This window comes from Homarus americanus, unplaced genomic scaffold, assembly GCF_018991925.1.
Source record: "Homarus americanus isolate GMGI-L3 unplaced genomic scaffold, GMGI_Hamer_2.0 scaffold22250, whole genome shotgun sequence".
Taxonomy (NCBI): Eukaryota; Metazoa; Arthropoda; class Malacostraca; order Decapoda; family Nephropidae; genus Homarus; species Homarus americanus.
In genome coordinates, this window is record NW_024741189.1 from 1,521,248 (window position 1) to 1,531,615 (window position 10,368).

At 43.6% G+C, this 10,368-nt stretch overlaps 1 long non-coding RNA gene across 1 annotated transcript in view; it reads left to right on the plus strand.

Annotated features, from left to right (window-relative positions):
- The first annotated feature begins 226 nt into the window (after positions 1-226).
- The window catches only part of LOC121875735, a 30,776-nt gene continuing 20,634 nt past the window's right edge, over positions 227-10,368 (plus strand). The window contains exons 1-2 of the long non-coding RNA XR_006090661.1: positions 227-384; positions 2,533-2,656. This is a non-coding gene — a long non-coding RNA (uncharacterized LOC121875735). The remainder of the gene's footprint in view (positions 385-2,532; positions 2,657-10,368) is intronic.

The window sequence follows — 10,368 nt, forward strand, 5'->3', positions numbered from 1 at the left end:
TCGGTTTTGAGGGCTGCTGGTTTCCACCACAGAGGGTTGACGTGTAAGTACTCTTATGCACTGCCGAGTACCCAGCCGTGAACACATAATATACAATTATATTCGCTTGTAGCACCCATTCATAATATACGTCTAATGAAGACTAAATTAAGATTAAACTACCATACCAAATAAACGCACTGTCAGTAGACGCGTAAATGGACTTGGTGCTGGTGTGGGCGGGTATGTGTGGCAGCTGTTTGGGAGGGGAAGTGAGGCGCCTTAAGAGTTAGTCAGGGTGTTTAGTGACAGCCAGTGAGTGGTGTTCCTCCCCTCACAGTGTGTGTGTGTGTGTCTTGTCCTCATCAGTTCTTGCAGTCTTACTACTTTAAGCAATATTTGTAGGTACGTGCATTGAGTCTACTGGGCGTGGTCGTATTACAGGTTAGAATCTTATCTTCATTTTCATGCTATTTTATACAGAACTTAGGTACCAGTGGCGCCGTTAACTGCGTCAGACATTCTAGAATTACGAAAGGCACTATATATAACCACGGGAAGCCCTTCAGGGTAAAGTTCTTTTCTATTATTTACACACTTATAACTTTTTTTTTCTTCTTATTTTGTCTTCCTAAAATGAGTCTCGGGCGAACTGAAGTACTTTGTTTTCAAGCTAGGAAGATATCATTATTCCTTGGTAGATGTTTCCCAAACATGGCACGTCTTCTCCGGGTACTGTTGTGCCAACACTACAAAGGTCGTAACGAAGGGCTAGTAAGCTCATAACTGGTGAAATGATAAATTAATAAGAGACCAAGAGGTTGTACTGTACTGTATGTAGCTTACATAGCACCTTTCTTAACTAGGCGGTATCATGCTTTAAGAAAGCCATGCTTTGATTATTTCATTTTAATATTTAAAATGGATGGGTTCAGAAAAAAACATTAACATTTTTCATTTACTAAGTAAACACACTTGCATAGTGTATAAACACATTTTTATAGCCTGAGACAGATTGCGTATGTGTGACGTCACCATTGTCTCCACTGATGTCACGATTTGTTTATCTGTGGGGCACCTAACCATTCATAATTAATAATAATAATAATGCAACTAATACCGTAAATATGTGAATGATAAATTAGAGAGCTTTAAGAGAACAATCTGCCAATGTTTTGACACACCGAGTGTAAGCTGAGCTCACACTCGATGATGTCGCTGAGAGAAGGTTCAGATACATGCAGGAGCCAGTACATGCCCAGTACTTGCCAGCTGTGTGTAACAGAGACGTGACCGACCGCTTAAGCGGCTAATGAGCCGATCAGTGGCGAAGAGTGTAAAATATGTAAGTGGCAGAAGGTGGAAGTCTACCTTTTTTTAGTGTAAAGAAAATGGTTGTGCTTTCTTGCTCATTTAATACAGTATATACTAACTCAGACTGTAGGTAGTAGGCAACTATCAAACAGAGAGGTACCACAGCCTAAGAAGATATTGGACACTGCAGCCATATGTGACCATGTTCCCAGGTTGCTGATCTGACTGACTTTCTGCCTCATTTACACACAATTGCAGGGTCTCAATTGTTTCACTGACAACACAACACAACACACATTGTATATCCTTTCTAACTATATCTTCTTTTATTTTTTATTTATGGCTATACGAGTGCGAACAACTTCATATTTCCCCTGCATCTGTTGACGGCCTTGTAATATTTCAATGTGATTCTGATCTATTAAAATATTAATTTTTGCATAATGTAGTGTTAGTGATACGAAATTTGTCTTGGTATGCCTTATTGTTGGTAAAAAAGAAGTATATATTAAATGCATCCTCCGAAAGCGTTAATTTGCTACCAGAGTTTAACAGTTAACTCACGTATAATACCGCCGGATAGCTTCAAACATAGGTTGGAAGCTTACATGAGCAATAGGGGTTGGGTGTAAACGGGATTGCCCAGTATGGGCCAATAGGCCAGCTGCAGTTTCCTCCATTCTTATGTTCTTCATACTTCTGATAAACTTCCTACGTGCTCATGTTTGAAATAATATCATTCTCGCCACAAACGGTCATTCCAAAGATTATGGACAAACTTATCTAGAAATACATCATTACTTCACGACGAAATCAGACAGGTTTGTTACAGCCAATCAGCTGTAACTCTTGAGGAGGGGCGGAGATTTTTTCTCAGCTGAGAAAAAACGCATTATAGCAACTAACAAAAAATATGGTGAAAAAAACTGTTCTTGCTAAAATCATTGGTATTACACGTTAACCAATCTTTTTAAAACTTGTATATATTTTTATAAATTATTTTTTTTACAATTTTATTATTATTATTATTATTATTATTATTATTATTATTATTATTATTATTATATAATTTTCACCCCCAGGCCCCGATGTGGGTCAGTGACGTGGGCCCGGGTGGGCTAATCCCCGTAAAAAAAAAGGACTGAACACACGGACAAAATACGGAAATATCAATGAAATATTCGATGACCTTCTACATATTTGATACATTATGTTTATTTTCGTATTCACATGTTTCAGATATTCTCCGTGCAGTGTAAGAGGTGGTCGTGACGTCCAGTACCAAGGTGAAGTGACGTCAAGTAACATGTGGCGACACAGCCTGGTGGTGTTGTTGCTGTGGGCGGTGCTCGTTCAGTCAACAGTAAGTACACTGAGTTGGTTACACAGTTATCTTAACACACTGATGCACACAATTAGGGCCAGGGCTCTTATCACCAGTGTTTTGATAATTTGGAAGTAATAATCTTGTAAGAACTCCTATAACGACCTTGGAGGTTGTTCGCGGGTACTACTGTTCTTAGTTTGCCTTGACGTCACAGCTCCCATAATCCTCTGCGCGGTCCACCATCCTGTTGGTGTAAACGCGTTGCATTATGGGGGTATGTGACGTCCAAGGATGATATTATTAGCTTCTAAATTGAAAGGTGTTTAATTGTATTCAGTTTTGGAGTTAGTGACAAAGTGATTAATAACTGAATATCCTCCAGATTCGGTTTGTTTACACAGAGAGAGAGAGATCCAGCACTCGGGTTCTGGCGCTTGACGTCATTACTGATTGACGGAGGAATTTAGTCAGTGTAGTACAATCATATTATCAATGGAAAATAGTTGTTAAACATCTATCTCAATGTTATTAGAATTTCCTTTAACCCTTAAAGACCGGGTATATTTAGATAAATATGTTGTCCGCTCAGTACGGGGTATACTATTACTTTTATCCTCTTCGCCACTGATCGGCTTGTTAGCCGCTTGGGCGATCGGTCACGACTCTTTTCCTTTATATTCTTCACCAAAAGGTCGGCTCGCTAGCCGCCCGGGCGATCGGTCACGTCTCTGTCACGCACTGTTGGCAAATACTGGGCATGCACCGGCTCCTGAATGTACCTGAACCCGCTCCAGTGTTGGTCAAGTCTTCTCTTGAAAGAGCTCACACTCGGTGCCGTCACAACACTTTCTGGTAGATTGTTCCAAGAGTTTACAACCCTCACTCCGAAAAAGTTTGCCCTCACGGTTTTCCGGACTTGCGGCTTCTTCAATCTTGAGCTGTGACCCCTTGTGGGGCGAGCGTCCGCCAGCTCCAAGTAAGGACACTCAACTGAGTAGTGCCCCCTGAGATGCTTATAAACCTCAACTAGGTCCCCCCTTGCCCGTCTGTAGTATAAGCTAGGCAAGTTCAGGCGCTCCAATCTCGCAGGGTAGCTGAGATGCCGAAGTGCAGGCACCAGCTTGGTGGCCCTCCTTTGAACATTTTCAACCAACTGACAGTCCCTAGCATATCTCGGGGACCAGATGGGGTGACAGTACTCCAGATGGGGAAGCACTTCACTCCTGAAGATCGTCACGAGGGACGGACCGTCTAGATATCTGAACGACCTTCTTATAAGACCCAATAATTTATTTGCCTGATTTACCTTCTTCTCACAATGGCCCGAGAACTTCAGCTCATTGTCAACATACACACCTAGGTCCTTCTCACACACAGTCTCAACTAGTACATTTTCTTCATCCCGTTGGGACATATGGTACGCCTCCTTACCGTTGGTACGCCCCAGGTGCATCCTCTTACACTTCGTGACATTGAATCTCAGCAGCCATTCCTTCGACCATTCCTGGAGCCCACAGAGGTCCTTCTGCAGCTCTTCACAGTCCGCTTGGTTCTTAATTTCCCGAAATAACTTGGCGTCATCGGCAAACATTTGTATGGAGGAGTGTACAACGTCAGGCATATCATTTATGAAACAAACAAACAACAGCGGGCCCAATACACTACCCTGCGGTACCCCACTTGTTACAGGTACAGATGACGATTTCGTGCCATTAATCACCACACATTGCTTGCGGTCATGTAGAAAGTCTTCTATCCACGCTAGGACATTTCCCCGAATTCCGTACCCTTCCAGTTTGATTTTCAGCCTTTCGTGGGGTACACTGTCGAAAGCCTTGGCAAAATCTAGGTAAATATTGTCGATATTACCACCCCGTTCTAGAATATGGGTCCAAATATCCAATACCTTGAGCAATTGTGTCAAGCAAGAGCGCCCCGGCATAAAACCGTGTTGGCAATCTTTTACAAGGTTGTTTCGTAGTAGATGTTCCATCGCTGCATCTCTGATAATACTCTCAAGTACTTTACATATTATGCTGGTCAGGCTCACCGGTCTATAGTTGTTCGTGGAGTGCCTATCGCCCTTCTTGAAGATAGGACTCACATAAGCCACTTTCCATTCACTGGGGACCATTTGTTCATCCAGGCATTTACAAAACAGAATCTTCAGGGGCTCTGCAAGCTCGTTGCACAGCTCCCTTAGCACTCTAGGATGCACCATGTCAGGTCCAGGACTCTTATGGACCTTTAGCCTGGACAGTTTATTTCTAATACCCTCTTCTGTGAACACAATGTGGGTCAGTGCTGTGTCGAACCGTCTGTCCTCAAACGCAGGAAGGTTAGTTGCATCCTCTCTTGTGAACACTGAGGAAAAGAAGCTGTTCAATGCCTCAGCTTTATCCTGGTCAGAATCTGCGTAACTACCATCTTCAAGCCTCAGGTCTGATACTCCTACTCGCGTTTTCAATTTCGACTTTGCATAGCGGTAAAACGCCTTTGGGTTTGACTTGACCTCGCGTGCAACCAGCCTTTGGAACTCCTTTTCAGCCCTCCTACACTCTATCTTTGCTTGGTTTCTGGCTCTTGCATACATCCTCCTGTCTTGCTCATCGTTTGACCCAACCCACGTCTTGAATTTCTGGGTTTTCTTCTTAATTTTGTCGACCGCCGCATGGTTCATGTGTAGGGATCCCCTCGTATTCCTAGAAGCACTGGGTTTGGTCTTGGGTATATATTTATCGATCAAATGGGTCATTTTACTAGTTATGATATTCAGCGTAGTGTCTGCGTTCTTGTACCTTAATAAGTCAGGCCAGTTGATACCCCTCATCTCTTCCCTCATCCCATTGTAATTTCCCTTGTAATATTTGCACCTTGGCCTGGCCTTATCTTGAACTAGGTAACAGTTAAATCTGAATGACAACACTGTATGGTGACTGGTGCCAACTGGGGCAAGGTGTTCCAGTTTGGCCACCATACCCTCCTCGTTTGTTATGATGAGGTCAAGTGGCTTGGGTGTTTGTTCCCCTCTGTAATGTGTCGGGTCTCTCACATGTTGGAACAGAAAATTATCTCTCAGAGTTTCTACAAAAAGAGTAGCAGGATTATTCAAGTCATTCGGGGTTGACTCGTTTCTCCAGTCGATGTCGCCATAGTTAAAGTCCCCCATGATAAGGAGGTGGCTGGGGTTGAGCATCGCCGCATTGTTTATTAAGGTTCTTAAGTTCCTTTGATTTAGTGGGCCACAGTTCGGGGATCTGTAGATACACCCGACGATAAGTAAGTCCCCTCCCTTTAATTTAATTTTACACCACTTGGACTCTTCAAAGACATCCTCTCCCTGTACCCTCGCCTGGCTGGCTCTAAGGTCTTGCCTAGCGTAGATAACCACACCCCTCCTGCAGGATTCTTGAGTTAGGTTCGTAAATGAGTCATATCCAGCAATACTGAACTCACATTCCTCTGGGTCGATTCTCCTGTTCTTGTACAACAGTTCTACAACTCCTACAATATCTGGTTGGTGTACTCTTAGTAGTGTTTCAAACTCCTCCCTCTTATCCAGGAACGTGTCGGTATTAGTGTACATGACATTCAAGCCAGAATTTGTTCTCGGTAACGTCTCTGCTCTTAGTAATAAACCCGCTCCACCCACATTCTCAGAAGCTGCAGCATTTGCTAAGTACACTGTATTTTGCAGGGTGTGGTTAAAAATTTCATTGTTTACACGGCGCTCGTTCCCTCCTGTCCGGTAGGCTGAGCTGGTGCCGCCTCCCGGGTGGGGGGTTGAGTGGGTGGAGGGTGCACTGCTGCCCCCTGGCCCTGTGTCGGCACACTTGTTTCCACTACCCTCCCCCTGAGTATAACCCATGTGCACCTGTCCCCGTTCCTTCTCGACTCCTCCCTCCTCTGCTTCAAGTCCAGCAGGAGCTTCTTGTGCTGTTCCCTCTGCATTACCGTGCGGTCTGGGTGAATAAATACATCTCGAAATGCCTCGCTCCTTGCTAAGTTTTTTGCCTGCCGGATAACTTGCCATTTTTCCTCCTCACTCCCTAATGTGATCCTGAGGGGGCGAGGCTTAGCCCCCTGCTTTTGTCCCAGTCTCCTCACATCCTGAGGGGTTGCTGGAATCTTCAGAACCTCTGTGCAAATATTTTGAAACAGCACCTTGTCGTGTGTTTCCTTACTCACAGTTCCCTCTGCCTGGCTCTCTGGGACTCCAAAAACTATTACATTGTTCCTGCGCTGGAGCCGTTCCTGGTGTTCCTCCTCTCCCCTAACAGTAGGTCCGTTAATTTTCATTTCTTCGACACACTTTTTCAGAGTCCCAATCTGCTGTAGAACCTGTACTGATTCTGCATTACTCTCCGCCCCCCCCACCCGTGGCCCTCCTAATACGTCCGCATAGCTCCTCTTAGCAACCACCTCCATTCTATTAGCTACTTCCTCAGTCTTAGCAAGGATCTCTTTCTCAACTTGCTCCAGTTTGTCAACCAGCAGGGCTCCTGCTTCATCTATTTTCGTCCCTAGAGAACTCGTTCCCTTATGGATTGCAATCGCTTCATTCACCTTGACTATGCAGCCAGGGCAATACCAGCAACAGCCATCAAGCTTTACGGCAGTTAGTAACTTCCTAGACGTTGCATTAGTTAGGCCTGCATCCTCCATATCCGACGTCTCCCTGCAGTAATCACATACCAAACTCATGGTTGTTGTTGTTGTGGGGGGGGTGTAGACTGTGTATAGATCTACACCTATTTCAAAGAAAATAAAGAGAGAAAAAAGTACTTAGCTACTCTCTGTTGCCTATGGAGTTGTCGTCTGCGACTGCGTACCCTGTATCTCCCTGTGAATGGTGTATTGTAGGCACAGTTTCAGTCCTTGAGCAAGCACACAATCAACATAAAATAAAATTTAAAGTCTCTGTGGCACCTATGACACGACTTGGTTTCAGCTGGCACGGTGCCTTTCCAGCTTGCTTGCTAGTGAGCGCTCACTTTAAGTTATTTACAACTTCAGCGGTCACTGATGACACTATGAACTATCACTGTGTACACTGTATCTCCCTGTGGGTGGTGTATTATAAACACAGATTCAGTCCTTGAGCAAGCACACAAACAAAATAAAATTTAAAGTCTCTGTGGCACCTATGACACGAATAGGCTGGCAGTTGTCCTTACCAGCTCGATTGCCAATATGTATTCACTTTAAGTTATTATAGTCTCTTCTGCATTCACTGATGACAACTATGAACTGATTTAACTGAAGGCACAGTACTACACTCCCTGGTTGGCCTTTATCACAGCCGTGACCACAACACCCTAAAAAATAAAATAAAATAAAAGCTTTGTCATGTGGCAGTGATTGTGTGGTTATAGGCCTGTGACCCTGGCTGTACCTCCAACTCGGTGGAAATTGAGTTTTCAAAAATACAATCGTGTCTAGCATGAAAAGTCCGACATCGATTTACACTTTCACCTCACTAAGACGATCTTGACGAACTTATGTAATCACTGTCCAATTTCTGCCGCTCTACATCGAAGGCCCGGATGCCGAACACGCTTTGTTACAGAGACGCAACACGACCCGCCCGCCCTAAACATAGAAAAGGGACCTGTCTACTGGCCAACGGTATATGGGTGGGACCAAGGTCTGCAGAAACTATAAGACCTTGGGTGGGGCCAAGGGTCATATAGGCCGGCACCCTGTTCTCCCTTATCCATCCAACGGGTTCCTCCTGGTTGGGGGGATTACACCAGATTCCGGTCCATGTTGTTCGTCTTCTGTTTTAAACGCCTGAGGTGTTTCCTGCCTGATTTCCTCTGTGTTACTATGATCTGAAATTATTGGAAGGTTTGGTTCTGAATCTGTCAGTGTTTTATCGTTCTCTGCTGTGATCCTCGGGGGTTGAACATAAGAAAATAGGGAGTCTGCAATAGGCCGGTTGGCCTGTGCATGGCAGCTCCTGTCGAGAGTTACTACCAATCTCTATCATCCATGAATCTATCTAACCTCCTTTTGAAACTTTCCAGAGTTCCCGCACTTACTACAAAGTTGCTAAGCTTGTTCCACTCGTCCACCACCCTATTTGTGAACCAGTTTCTTCCTATCTCCCTCCTAAACCTAAACTTATCCAACTTGAATCCGTTGCTCCGAGTCCTATCCTGCTCGGATATTATAAGAACTTTATCTATATCCTTTTATTGATTCCTTTCACCCACTTAAATACTTCTATCATATCTCCCCGCACTCTTCGTCTTTCTAGGGAATGCAAGTTAAGTTTCTTTAACCTATCCTGATATGGAAGGTTTCTAAGTCCCGGAATCATTTTTGTCATTCTTCGCTGCACCGACTCTAGTGAATTTATATCCATTATATAATAGGGGCACCAGAACTGAACCACATAACCGAGGTGCGGCCTGACTAGCGCAAGATATAGTTGCAATAAGACCTCTGCACTCTTGTTACTTACACTTCTAGATATAAAACCCAATACTCTGTTTGCCTTATTTCGAACATTAACGCACTGTTTTCTAGGCCGTAGGTCCGGGCTTACAAGTACCCCAAGGTCTCTTTCACAAGTCGACTTCTCTAGGTTGATGTTGTTAAGGCTGTATACATTATAAGTATTTGTTCTTCCAATATTAAGTACGCTGCACTTGCTGGTGTTGAATTCATTTGCCATTTTTCAGACCACCCCTGCAGTTTATTTAGATCCTCCTGTAATGCATTTGCATCCTGCCCTGAATTAATTTGCCGCCCTATTTTGGTGTCATCCGCAAACTTGCTTATGTCACTGCTGATCCCAGTATCTAAATCGTTTATGTAGATTATGAACAAGAGTGGGCCTAGTACTGACCCCTGGGGAACCCCACTGGTTACATGGCCCCACTCAGATTTAACACCATCTACGCTGACCCTCTGCGTTCTATCGGTGAGCCATGATTTTATCCAATTTAAAACTTTCCCCTCGATACCATGAGCCTTAATTTTTCCCAGAAGCCTCTGATGCGGTACTCTGTCAAATGCTTTGCCAAAGTCTAAGTAAATAACATCGTAATTTTCGTCATTATCTTCTACCTTGAAGACTTTCCTAAAAAACGTTAGCAGATTTGTTAGACAAGATTTTCCCTTTGTAAACCCATGTTGAGAGTCGTAGATTAATTTGCTTTTCTCTAGATGCGATTGGATGCTATCTGCTATAATTGATTCAAGAAATTTCCCCACTACTGACGTCAAACTGATCGGCCGGTAATTTGACGCTGATGCTCTGTCTCCCTTTTTGAATATGGGTACTACATTTGCCTGTTTCCACAAGTCTGGCACAACTCCAGTGTCTAATGATTTTGTAAATATGTTTACGAGGGGTCCGCTAATCTGTTCCCTACACTCTTTCAAGACTCGAGGGAAAATTTCATCCGGCCCTGGGGATTTTGTTTTCTTTAGTTTATTTATCTTCTTAAGATCATCCTCTTTTCTGATAGTGATATTCTTTAATTTCTCTTATCAGGGCCGGTGCAAGATGATTTGGCGCCCTAGGCAAGCCTTCAGATGTACGCCCCCCTTGAAAGTTTTGATAAGCTAATGTAGGTACAGTAACCCATTACTACATTGTGAAACTGGAGATTAGCTTTTACTGTAATGGATACATAACCAAATATATTCTACAATACATATATCAAATTATTGTTGAAAAAAATACAATCACTAGTACACACACACGCAGTACATACGTCCACTAGTACACACTC